This window comes from Protopterus annectens, chromosome 7.part0 (assembly GCF_019279795.1).
Source record: "Protopterus annectens isolate FY-2018-M chromosome 7.part0, PAN1.0, whole genome shotgun sequence".
Taxonomy (NCBI): domain Eukaryota; kingdom Metazoa; phylum Chordata; order Ceratodontiformes; family Protopteridae; genus Protopterus; species Protopterus annectens.
In genome coordinates, this window is record NC_056739.1 from 102,589,289 (window position 1) to 102,601,977 (window position 12,689).

The window sequence follows — 12,689 nt, forward strand, 5'->3', positions numbered from 1 at the left end:
ACACCAGAGGTGGACCTGTTTGCTTCCCCTCAGAACTATCAATTGAACAAATACTGCACCAGGACTCCCCACAGCTAAGCTTTGAAGGTAGATGCCCTGTCCTTTTCCTGGCAAAGCCTATGAGTCTATGCCTTTCCCCCTCTGCCTCTCCTCATGAAGGTTCTACTAAAGATCAAATGGGACAAGCCAAGGACAATCCTGATTGCACCAGACTGGCCACGCTAGCACTGGTATCCTCTTTTTAGCAGTCTGACAGTGTTACAACCATGGCACCTGCCTCAGAACCCTTCCTTGCTGTCCCAGCAGGGGGGCCATATTCTGCACCCTCAGCTTCAGACCCTGAACCTTGCAGCCTGGCTAATCCCCTGAACTCACCTCTAGCAACCCTCAGTAAGCAGGTGCTGGATGTCATTCTTGAGGCAAGGAGGCCTAGTACTAGAAAATCCTATTCAGAAAAGTGGAAAAGATACTGTTCCTTGAGCCAGTCTCAATGGATGGGCACAACTGTGCCCAGCTTACCTCATATACGAGATTACTTAACAGAAATGCTCCACAAGGGCCTATCCTTCTCTTTAATTAAGATTCATGCCTCTGCCATCTCAGCTCATTGCAATACTGAGCCACCCCTCTTCTCTCATCCTCTGGTATAACAGTTTCTTAGAGGGGCCAAAAATTTAAGCCCCCCCCCCCCCCAGGAGAGCTCCCACTCCAGCCTGGGACCTTAACTTTGTATTGGAAAAACTTACACCCCCCCCCCTTTGAACCGGCTGCTACAGCAGAGTTGAAATTCCTGTCATGGAAAACAGCTTTACTTCTAGCCATCACTTCAGCAAGAAGAGTGTCTGAACTGCAGGCCCTTATGGCAGTGGAACCCTTCATTATCTTCCATGCGGACAGGGTTTCCCTCAGGACTAATCCATCTTTTATGCCCTAGGTGGTGTCTAGTATGGCTTTAAACCAGTCCATTCATTTGCCTACATTTTTCCCCTAATCCTCAAAATAAAGGGGAAAGAATACTGCATTCTCTAGACATGCACAGACATCTTAGATTCTATTTGGACAGGACTAAGCCTCTCAGAAAATCTGACCAGCTGCTAGTCAGCTTTGCTGCAGGGGCAGAGGGGGAAGGCCATTTCAAAGCAAACCATATCTAAATGGATAGCACACTGCATCCATTTCTTCTACAGGCACCATGGAAAACCTAACCCACAGGGGATAAGAACACATTCCACTAGGGCTACATCATCCTCTGCTGCATTTCTCAGAGGAGTCCCTCCCAGGAACATCCTGGAAGCTACAACCTGGAGCTCTGTACACACTTTCACCAAGCATTACCACTTGCCTTTCTTTTCTAAATCCAGAGCTGGATTTGCCACAGCAGTCTTACAGGGCCTGATTGCCAGTCCTAATGCTTCTAAATCTACCTCCACCCTTCCTTAGCTTTGGGAATCTACCCAAATGTGATGACTGCAACAGTGAAACACGAAGAACATAGTACAGTTATGTACACGTACCGTAAATGTAGATGTTCAATTGTATTCACTGTTGCAGTCCTGGTTACCCTCCCTCCAGCCCCCTGATTGTCTTTGTTTTCACCTATACTTTTTAGTTTGGCATATCTTTATACTATGTGTATTTGCTTTTTGCTGGGGGTGTTCCACACCATATAATTGCTTCCTATTTTAGGGGCACCTGACATCTGGTGCAAGAAAAACTGATGTAATGGCATTGGCTGCATGTTTTATACCCCTGACGACCTGACATCATGGAAGAAGTGACCGCATCCGACACAGAAATCCCAAGACTCTGGTATTCAGGCCGGCTGAGGGCTACCTGCAGGCAGATAACCCAAATGTGATGACTGCATGACTGCAACAGTAAATACACTCGAACATCTACATTTATGGTAAGTGTACACAACTGTACTTTCTGAAACCATGCCAGGGTTTGGTTACTTAGGCTCAGGTCAGTAAGGGCATATAACAGTTTGGTGGAGTGATTGACCATATCAAAGGCCTTGGATAGGTCTAGAAATATGGCAGAGGTTAGTTTGCCTATGATGTTTGTTTTGATCGATGAGGTTAGTGAAAGAAAGTAGGGCAGTGGTAGTGCTATGAGCAGGCCTAAAACCATGCTGTGTAGGGGAGAGAAGTTGGTTGTTAAGTAGGTATGGCATGAGTTGGTGGTGGATGCATTTCTTAAGTATTTTGGCTGCAGGAGATAGTGGCTATGGGGCAATAGTTGGTGAGATTGGCGGACGTTCCACCCTTATGGGGGGGGGGGTAATATAGGAGGTTTTCCAGATGGGTGGGATTGAGGTTTCTGAGATTGATCTATTTAGTAGGATAGATACGGGGAAGGCAAGTTCATTAGCAGCCAGCTGAAGGAATTCAGCAGGTAATCCATCAGCTGCTAGTGAAGTAGGTTTGAGTTTAAGTAGCAACTTTTGACATAGATGGTTGGGATGGGTTGAAACTGGAAGGTAGTTTTAGGTCTGACTACAGGTTGTGGGTAATTATTGGTAGTGGTTGTAGGTTGTTTTTGAACAAGGTTAGAAATAGTCTCTGTGAAGTATTTGTTGAATGTGTCCAGTATATTTGTGATTTCATTAGAGGAGGTAGGGGATGGGGTGGAGGGCCGGCCAGGGTGGAGTATGTTTATTCCAGCCTCGAATTTCTTGAGGTTGCTTTGGTGCTTGTTTTGAAGCTCAAGGAAATAATTATTTTTCTCTAGCAGGACTGATTTTTTTGTTTAATTTCTGAGCTGTTGGAATTGTACCTTAGGTCCTGGGGTTCTAGTGGTTCTCCAGGTATGCCAGGCTTTGTTCCTTTCTTAAATTTTCCTTTTAGTTTCTTTGGTAAGCCAGGAGGTAGTTTTTGTTTTGAGTTTAGTAATACGGGGTGGGGCATGGGCATTTAGGATACTTAAGAAGGTGTTGTTGAAGTGATTTACTCTAGGGGTAGAGTCTTTCGTATGTTCCAATTGTGGTGTTTTAGTTCAAGTTTGAAATTGTTGGGGGTCAGAGTTCTTGTGTTGTGAGTTGTTAGTACTCTGAAGGTAGGTTTGGATTGAGTTTTGAATTTGAATAGAAACCTTGGTTGATGGTCGCTGTGGGTGTCTGGGAGGATACTTTCCTGGTATGGGGTGTTTGTCCTGTTTATTAATATCCAGTCTAGAAGGCTTTATTTAATTTTTGGAGCTCCTAGTCTTGTAGTACTTTGGATAAGTTGTGAAAAGTTAGACGTTAATATGGTTGGTTAGGTTTAAGGCTGAGCAGGTATTACAATCTATGTCTCCTGGGGGAGGTTTTGGTTTGACCATTGTAGGAAGGTTTCCAGGGTTGGGATATTATGGCCTGGTGGTATATAGCATGTGACAATGTTGAGTGATTTGTTGTTACTTGGTTTGAGTTTAGCTAGGAGGATTTCAGACTTGTTGAAAGTAGGAGTTTGTACATTAATTGTGGTGACATTTAGGGCATTTTTATAGAGTAGGGCTACACCCCCTCCTTTTTTAGATGGTCTATCTTGGAGCACATTGTAACCAGTAGCTAGGAATTCTTTGTCTGCAGTATTGGGCTTTTAGCCAGGTTTCTGTCAGACATGGTATATCTGGGTTATAGGTGGAGAATAGTGCATGTAGTAAGTGTACTTTATTGTTAACACTTCTAAGATTTAAGCAAAGGATTAGTTGGCTGTTTTTTGGTCTACTGGTAGGTAACTGGTTAGAGGAGAAGGTGGTATTAACTTGTGTGGTTTGTGAATGGGGTAGATCTTGGATTAGGGTGAATATCACCTGCCAGTATTAACTTGTTATTAATGTTGTGGAGGATTTTAGTAAGTTTAATTAAGATGGTTATGCACTTGTTAGTAGTGGTTGATTTTGGGGTGATTGGAAGTATCCTAAGCGAGTTTGGTGCTATCATGATGATATGGTAGAGGTTAGGTGATATGACTTGATCATAGATGGAGGTTTGTTTTGTAGGGATAGTGAAGGTTGTGTTTAGTGTGGTGTGGTAAGAGGTGAGGTAGAGGTTTAGTGTTAGGATTGATAGGATAGAGAGCGTGTAAGAGAGTAAGAAGAGTGGTTTGTGATTCTTATTAGGAAAAAACTCCCTTATTTTGGGTGATTTTAACCACCCCAACACCGTAGGACACTTCTGCCTCTAATGGAAGATGTACCTAAAAATTCCTAGAGTTAATAAACAAAATTCCTTTGATCGGCAGGTAAATAAAACTACTAGAAGGCATAGCATTCTTTTTTTTTAAACAAGAAACATCTTTATTAAATTATCACTTATGACATAGGCAGTCATACATTTATATAAATGAAAACAAGCCATATTGACATATTTTAGTTGCAAACATATATCACTTATAATAATAACTTTGTTTATTTTTTCATGTATCCATATATTGTAATTTTTGTAGAGGGGTCTGTATTATATTCTCGAAAGCCAACAATGTCGAATCTGACATTGTTGGCACGAGGATATCGAACGCTCAGAATCTCGAGCGTGTAAATGGAAATCTTTGTAAGGGGAGATTTCAGTTTACTGCAATGTAGTGTGGTCTCGGAGTTGGTATATTTAAGTAGCGAGGGGTGTGGTGGGTTCAGGGCGGCTTGCCCCCTGCTTAAACCCGTTAGGGTACTTTTTTCTTTTCTTTTTTTTTTTTTTTTTTTATAAGGTCTATGTTTGAAGACATCGACCGTATGTTATTCAATGTTTTTAACCGTCAATCTTATAATATAGACCCTTGTAGGACAATAGTTACTATAAGCAATATAAATTTTATTATTTTTTCATGTACCCATGTGTTGTACTTTTTGTTGTGGTGAAAGTTTCTGTAATCAGTGTAAATTTGTAATTTTGCCAATGTGCTTCTGGAACTTTTCTCCCTGCGGCCCCTCTGAGAATGGACAGATGCCCAGCCTGACTTTCCTGGAAAATAAATGTCAAATAAATAAGTAAAATGAGCTATCTGTCAGTCAGACATATAGCTCATTCAAATCCTGCCTTCTTTTAAGCCTAATTCCTCTTCCAAAACATTATTTTGCATGTATTATTCCCACAGTTCCCATTTTTTTCTATGTAATGTGTTCCTACCCTTTATTTATCCATTTATTTATTTTATATTTGTTTACTGGGAAAGTCCAACTGGACAAAATGTCCTTTTTCAGCGGAGGCCTGGGAGAGAAAGCTCCACATTTATAAATAACTGTAAGAAACATATACAACATACAGATACAAATATTGATTAAATCTCAGATACAAGTACAAAATGAAAACACGTTGTACATTTCACTGATGCAATCATATAGTCTAGCTAGAATACAAATAATAGCAGTGCTGTGATTGTAGCTAGAAAACAAGCAAGTTAAGTATACATATGCTTAGTAGGGGTATATACAACAAGATGTGTTCCTTTAGGTCCCTTAAGACATCTATTTCTAACCAGGGTTTGTGCAAGAGCAGGTCCATGATTGTGATAGGTGTGATTTGAGATTACATTTCTAGTTGCTTTATCTCTGTTACTATTTTCACTACTTCTAGTACAGTTGGTTTAGACTTTGATTTCAGTTTTTTAGTAATTGCTTTTTTGGCAGCCACCAGAATTAAACTTAGCAAGGTCTTACTATATTTAGGCAGTTCCAATTCTGTATCATAGCTCAAAAACATAATTTCCTTAGTTATTCTATTTTGCTCACCCAGTATTTCTGATAGAGTAGTCTGCAAGGAAATTTTAAAGTTTGCCAACTCATTTCACTCCCCAAAAATATGTTCCCAATTACCTCTTTCTTCCCCATCACACTTCCAACTTTTTCTATCTGCAGAAAAATTCTTTGGAGTCTACTTCGAATATAAAAATATATATGTAAACACTTCCAATTAAGATCCTAAATCTTCTAGACTTTGTTGTATATTTGGGAACCATACATATATCCCCCACTGTTTCTTTGTGAATTGCTTATCCAGTCTCTGTTCCCGATACTTTCTAACCTCCTTTGATTCTTATAGTTATCATTCAATATTTTATATGACCTATTCAATTTTTAACAGCAGCTTCTGTCCTAGATTCTACCAGAAAGTCTACCAGAGCTGGTCTTTCACTTAGGTTCCCCTATTCCTTTCTGTTTGCTTATACTTCGATATCAGTCTTTGATAGGAAAGGCGGTCTCTAGCCTGGAGTCCAAATAAATTCTTGGTCTCTCCCCATTCTGTTACCTTTCCTTCTCTAATTGTTTGCTCCCAATATTTTGGCTCCTTTGCCAGTTTTCTCCAGTAAATTCTAGGCCCCTCTTGCCTGTTGTCTGTTTCCCTAATTGCAGTCATCCCTGTTGGCAGAATCTCTTTTCTCCATTCCAGTGTTGGCTTAGTTCTTAGAATACCTTCTGTTACTTTATGAATATAATATTCTGTATGGTTATTGTTGCACAGTTTAAGGACCTGCATCTAAAATCCCTGTCTCTCCTTGTTTCTTAACCCCCTCCCATTTCATAATCATCTCTTTCCACCTTGTTCTATTGGAAAGATCATCTTATCCCACTTGAATTTTGCCGTATTCCCCTCCCAGATAAAATTCTTCAAAACTCTATTAATTGCTACCCTCAACTTCTCTTCTGGTTGATAAAAATATGCCTGACCTGTGTAGAAAACTAAAAGGACCAAACATTTTGACTGCTTATATCTTGCCATGCAGATCCATAAAACAGAAATTCCAGTTTCTGTATTATCTTTTGCTTAGCCTGTTCCCACATATCTTTAACTGACATACTAGAATCCTTTTTAATCCATATTCCTAAGTACTTCATTTTGTCATGTCCCCATAAATACGAGTATTGCCACACCAGTTTGTGCATGGGTGCATAGTTTACAGCTATTGCCTTTGTTTTGTCTTCATTCATTTTGTATCCTGAAAAGACCTGAAACTGTCTCAAAATGTTCCTTAACACTGAGATGCCCATTTCTGGTTTTATCAGGTATAACATAATATCTGCAAATAAAGCCAGCTTTTATTGACTACCATACTAGTTATATCCTTGAATGATTCCCTTATTTTCTTTGCCAGTGGTTCTAAATATAACACAAATATCAAAGGGGAAACAGGACACCACTGCCTGTTTCCTCTTCTCAAACAGAACTTATTTGAATTAAACTCACCCACTTTAATTTTCACCTCCAGTCCCTCATATAGCCTCCCAATCAGCCTTATAATTTTATCAGGGAAGGCAAATGCTTCCATTGCCATACTTATAAAATCCCAGCTTACTCTGTCAAATGCTTTCTCTGCATCAAGACCCACCAACAACAGTGGTATTTCCTTACATTCTACTTCTCTCTGGATCATCGTTGTTTTATTAATTTTGTCAAATGTTTGCCTTCCCTCCACAAAACCACATTGATCTATATCTTTTAATTTTGGCATCACCTTTGCCATTCTTTTAGCCATTATAGACATATAAGAACTTTATAATCAAGGTTTAGGATTGAAATGGGCCTGTATGAAGCTGGATCTACTGGGGCTTTACCATCTTTTAGGTATTACAGCCATCACTACTTTCTTCCAGGATGTTGGTGCTTCTCCTTTTAAAATACTATTAAATAAAACCGTCCAAATCTTTATCAGTTTCTTGCCTTCTAGCGTCCAAAATTTCACAGGAATATGGCTTTCTGATTGTGCTGTGTATAGGAGCCTTAACTGAATACCGTATATTCCTATAGAATGGTTATACACCACCATTTTTATTTCATCTCCTTCTATCCTACCTGTTAGTAATTGAGCCTTATCTGCCTCTAACCTTGGCATAGTTAATTCTTCCATAAACACCTCCTCCTATCGTGACTGTTAATGGTGGTGCCTCATCTTGTCTGCATCTAAACTTGGCATGCTTAAGTCTACCATAAATATTTCCAGTTGTGCCATTTCTTGAATATGTGCTTTATACAAATTTTCATAAAATTTCCGAAATGTCTCTAATACCACTACAGAATGTCTGGTTATTTTTATTGTTACATGCTCCCAACTTTGAAGAACTATTTCTGCTTTTTGTTGCCTAAAGTATTTTGCTAAAATTTTGTGCTGTAGAGTCATTATCAAAAAACAGTTAAGTGTTTCTAAACATGGTATCCAGATACTCACTTATTTTCTGTGTAGCAATCTGCAGTTGTATTTCTTCTTAATCTGTGAGACTCCCCTTATTCTGCAATATTTTAACCTTTGTCAACCCCTCTAAGTAATTCCTGTTACTTCCCAAGAGTATTTCTTTTTCTACCCTATTTTAAGCTCCACTTTCATTTTATCCCACTCCCTAGCTATAACTTCTGAAGAAGTTTCTATCTTCCGTAATAACTGTTGAATAATTTCCACTACTCATTTCTTAAATTCCTTTCTTTTTAAATGTAGTTGGGGAGTGCAGGTGTTTATTTTTACTTTATTACCCTGATTTTTTTAGTTATTATTGGCCATGATCTGAAATAGTTATTGGATGTGCGTGTTAAAGCTTTCAATTAAATGCACGTGTTCCTGTGAAATATAATTTGTCTAGTCTAGCCTAGTTATTGTACATTGGGCAGTAATATGCAAAATTTGTCCAAGTTCCTACTACTGATCTGATTGCACATGTTCCATACCAAATATTTTCAGAAATTTCTTCAGAACTTTACACTCTTTTGTTACAGTGAATATAAAAAGCGTACAAACCCCTGTTAAAATGCCAGGAATTTGTGATATAAAAAATTAGACCACAATAAATCATTTCAAAACTTTTCCCACATTTAATGTGACCTATAACCTGTACAATCCAAGTGAAAAACAAACAAATCTGTTAGGGGAAAAATATAAAAAAATAGAAAATGTACAATAAGCTGGTTGCATAATTGTGCACACCCTTAAAGTAATACTTTGTTGAAGCACCTTTTGATTTAATTACTGAATTCAGTCTTCTTGGGTAGGAGTCTATCAGCATGGCACATCTTGACTTGGCAATATTTGCCCACTCTTCCTTGCAAAAGCACTCCAAATCTGTCAGATTGCGAGGGCATCTCTTGTGCATAGCCCTCTTCAGGTCACCCCACAGATTTTCTATTGGATTTAGGTCTGGACTCTGGCTGGGCCACTCCAAAACTTTAATTTTATTCTGCTAAAGCCATTCTTTTGTTTTGGTTATATGCTTGTGGTCATTGTCGTGTTGAAAGGTGAAATTCCTCTTCATCTTCTGCTTTCTAGCAGAAGCCTGAAGGTTTTGGGCCAAAAGTGACTGGTATTTGGAACTGTTCATAATTCCTTTCACCTTAACTAAAGCCCCAGTTCCAGCTGAAGAAAAGCAACCCCAAAGCATGATACTGCCACCACCATGCTTCACCGTGTGGATAGTGTTCTTTTGGTGATGCAAAGTGTTGTTTTTGTGCCAAATGTACCTTTTGGAATTGTGGCCAAAAAGTTCAACCTTGGTCTCATCAGACCATAACACATTTTCACACATGCTTTTGGGAGACTTGATGTATTGTTTTGCAAATTTTAGCTGGGCCTGGATGTTTTTCTGTGTAAGAAAAGGGTTTTGTCTTGCAATCTTACCCCATAGCCCATACATATGGAGAATGTGGGCCATTGTTGTCACATGTAGTACACAACCAGTACTTGCCAGAAATTCCTGCAGCTCCTTCAGTGTTGCTGTAGGTCTCTTGGCAGCCTCTCTGACCAGTTTCCATCTTGTCTTTTCATCAATTGTGGAGGGACGTCCAGTTCTTTGAAATGTCACAGTTGTCCCATTTTTTCTCTACTTTTTGATGACTGTCTTTACTGTGTTCCATGGTATATCCAGTGCATTCCATGGTATATCCAGTGCTGTGGAAATTTTTTTGTACCCTTCTCCTGACTGATACTTTTCAACAATTAAATCCCTTTGATGCTTTTTAAGCTCTCTGTGAACCATGGCTTTTGCTGTAGCTGCAACTGAGTAAATGTCAGGAAAATCCTACTAGAAGAGCTTAACTTTATTTGGGGTTAATCAAAGTCTCTTTAATTGATGCAGGTGTGTATCTAAGAATACTGAATGCTGTAATTAAATCAAAAGGTGCTTCAACAAAGTATTAATTTAAGGGTCTGCACACTTTGCAACCAGCTTATTGTACGCTTTTTATTTTTTTATATTTTCCCCCAACAGATTTGTTAGTTTTTTCAATTGAATTGTACAGGTTATAGGTCACCTTTAAGGTGGGAAAAGTTTTGAAATGATTTATTCTCGTCTCATTTTTCATATCACAAAAACCTGGCATTTTTAATAGGGGTGTGTAAACTTTTTATATCCACTGTAGGTCCCCCAGATACAGCCTCACTGTTGCAAATCAAGTTCCAGAACCCCCACACACACACGCACACAAGTAATATTCCCTGCTGGAAGCTGATTATTTTTCCCAAAAAATTTTTAAGCTCTGTAATAGCAGTTTTAGGTGGAATATAAATACATGTCAGTGTAATCCTCTCCCCTTGCCAGTAGCCCCTCACTACCATAAATCTACCATTATCATCCTTTTTTCTTCTTCTGTCACTATTGGAGTTCCTCTAACAATTAATAAAGGACTCCCCTTTTCCTTTATCACAAGTATTCTGAATATCCACCCTGAAGTTCATTCTTTGTCAAATTCACATATTCACTTCTTCCCAAATACGTTTTCTATAGCATTGTTGTTTATACTCTCCATTTCTTAATGTGATTCAGTAGTCTTACCTTTTTTGTATCTACATGTGAGGCCAGTCATATTCCAAAATAATATGGGTAGTGAAGCCATTCTGATAAGGTGCTGTTATTCCCATATATTATATACGACAGCTTTTTAAATGTCTATTTAAGCTTTTGTATTATAGGTACCCACTGATGTTTGGCAGGTGAATCATTTATACTTTTTTTTAATCATCTCCATTTCTACCTGTGTCACATTTTCTAGACCGTTTTTGTTTGAGTGTTCAGTAAAACATAAAACAAACACCCCCCCCAGAACACCCCCATATCCTATTAATCTAAAACAAACACGCACAACTGTGTACACCTTCAAATAAAGAAGTTTAACCCTCTTGATAGGAACAGCTGTCCCAAATTGACAGCTGCACCCACAGGCAATACCTAACTTAAAATTAAGGTTATCCATGTTAAGGCTCATGCTACAGCCTGTGCTTCTACTTGCACCAGTTATTGCTTGTTCTTGACATCTTTATTTCCCTCCCAGTTGTGAAATACAGCTTGTATGCTTTCAGAAAACATTAACTTTTAGCCTTAAGAAAAAGTGCACTGGCTTAAACTAAGTTATACGCTGTTCTAGTAAATGCATTAAAGTATTTAGGTATCAGGAAAGCTGTTGTATTCACTACCAATAATTTCAAACTTTATTTTTATTTTACTAAACTGCTTGCCCTTGTACCTTTTAATTTTACTCTCAAGATTTATTGCCTGTGCCTGTAGTCAGCATCACTCCATGGAAATGTAAGAACAGAATGTACAGCTGCCTTCAGCTGCAAACATCTGAACTCGTACTGAATATTTATTTGATAAAGGAAAACTTTTCATTACATTTACAGTCTTCTCTTATTGTTAAAGCCCACACTCTTACACAAAAAAGCTTGTTATTAGATTAACCCAAAGGCATTAATCCAGACATTCACATATTTAGAAGTAAGAGAAAAAAAAATCTAATTTCTACCTGTATTATAATCTGTGCACTTTTACACCCCATTCGCTACCTCAACAGCCCAAGATTACAGCATATGGACTTGAATTCACTTTTGTCCAACCTTTCTTCTCTTTTTACATTGCAATGCCTACATGTCTTAAAACCAAAAAAAAAAGAAAAAGAAAAAAAATACTTTAGTATCTTAATCATGTACAGCAGTCACTGAAAATACTGTACTGTATATACCATGCAATGTATATCATGAAATCTTTTATGCAAATATAGTTAAGAACAAAAATAGTTTTTCTTACAATTACTTTTTCCTATTTTAGCATCCTTCCAAACATTGTTTGTGTCTTTTGGCTTTTCCTGGTTAGGGGTCGCCACAGCGGAACTCCGGTCCGCTAATGATTGGCAGTAGATTTTTTTACATGCTGAGTTTGCCAGCCCTGACGTACAACTTTCAGCGAAGGTACGCCCATCCATGCATGTCTCCACACAGAAGACTCTCTAGCTGAGAATCGAACGGCACAACGTCTTGCTGTGAGGCGACAACGCTACCGCAGCACCACCACCGCAGTCATCCTTCCAAACATTAATGGCTTGAAATGGGGTATATGCCTTTCCGTGCCTCCCACAAGTTAATGGCTTGAAATGGGGTATATGCTTTCCGTACCCCCCACAAGTTTAACAAAGTCAAAAAAGTCCATTCTTTCTCAGCCTCTTTTTTCTTGCAAAGCCTTCCATCACAAATGTGATTGATGCTTTATAGTCTCACATTTACTCGCTAATTTCAGTGTTGTTGGTCTTCTTCCTGTTCATCCTCCTTTCCCATCCCCAGACTTTGTTTCAGGTCCAAGATCACTCGATTCTTCTAGTCAGCTTCTGTGCTTTTTCTTTCTCTCAAGCATTTTCCTTTGAAATATTGGAAAAGGTTTCGCTGGTAAAGTCTTGTCCATGAGCTTTATTATTAGAAGAATGAGAGGGGCAGTCCCCTTCTGTTTGATGGTTCACTTTTTGTTGG

General features: G+C 38.7%; 1 protein-coding gene across 1 annotated transcript in view; it reads left to right on the top strand.

The window, feature by feature from the left end:
* TBC1D22B (TBC1 domain family member 22B) overlaps positions 1-12,689 on the top strand; it is a 1,162,021-nt gene that overhangs the window by 345,975 nt on the left and 803,357 nt on the right. The gene's annotated exons all lie outside the window — the stretch shown is intronic.